Consider the following 1,266-nt stretch of genomic DNA (forward strand, 5'->3'; position numbering starts at 1 on the left):
AGAGGACTATTGACATAGATGTGGACAAAGTTAAGAGAAATAAGAAAGTGAGTTTTATGTTAAATATCTTAATAGGGATCTGCTTGAAGGCTTTGATTCCAGAATTACCCTAGGGTCTAGCATAGAAAAATCATGATCTTTGGTTTGCTTCTCATCTGGTTTATTTTGCTAGATTTATATACATCCTGTCTCAGAATTTTACTGGGTAATTTTCAGTTTCCATTATTACAAGTCAGAGAAAGAATGTGGGTGAAAATAAGTGTTCAATGGATGAGTAAATCTGATTTCTAAAATTTTACTCTGAACAAAGTTTCATGCCGCTCTTATAAAAAATTAAAGATCACACCCATGCCTGTAGAGGAGTTTGACTGAGTCTTTATAGAAGTGTGAAATGGTGTGTTATGTATATTTGAAGAAAGCAAATAAGCAAACATCCAGCAGAATGGAAAGAATGGATGTAGAACACAGAAGTAGATTATATGTTACTATTTCATCTATTTGAATTCTACAAATTTAATAATATTCAGTGGATAAAAGGAGGATATAAAAGAAGCTGGAATCTCGGAAAGAAATAAAATACCTTCCAGCCAAAGATGATAAAATCAATATTTATCAAGCAAAACAAGATCACAAAAAACTTAGACGGTTTCCTTTCCTACTTAATCAGAAAAGGGCATATTGATATTTGCTTTAGATAGTAGAAGAAAAATAAAGTTGAAATTGTGGGAGGGAAGGGGCACCTGGGTGACTCAGTCAGTCTGTTGAGCATCCAACTTCGGCTCAGGTCATGATCTCATGGTTTCTGAGTTCGAGCCCTGCATAGGGCTCACTGCTGTCAGTGCAGAGCCCACTTCAGGTCCTCTATCCCTCCCTCTCTCTGTGCCCCTCCTGCAATAAGCTTTCTCTCTCAAAAATAACTAAAATATTAAAAAAAAAGAAATTGTGGAAGGGAAAATACTTGATTTTTCATCAGCTAATGGGGTATTTCTAAGAACAAGAAAAAGCAAGTCAAAGCCAGAGAGTACATAGAGGTATAGATATATAGAAGGTTTTTGGTTTTCTGTTTTTTGTTTTTTTAAATTTATTTCTAGGAGAGAGAGAGAGAGACAGCGTGAGCAGGGGAGGGTTAGAGAGAGAGGGAGACACAGACTCTGAAACAGGCTCCAGGCTCTGAGCCGGCAGTCAGCACAGAGCCCGACGCGGGGCTCGAACCCACGAACCGCGAGATCATGACCTAAGCGAAGTTCGGACGCTTAACCGACTAAG

Source organism: Crocuta crocuta, unplaced genomic scaffold (genome assembly GCF_008692635.1).
Source record: "Crocuta crocuta isolate KB4526 unplaced genomic scaffold, BGI_CrCroc_1.0 scaffold301, whole genome shotgun sequence".
In the NCBI taxonomy this organism is placed as follows: Eukaryota; Metazoa; Chordata; class Mammalia; order Carnivora; family Hyaenidae; genus Crocuta; species Crocuta crocuta.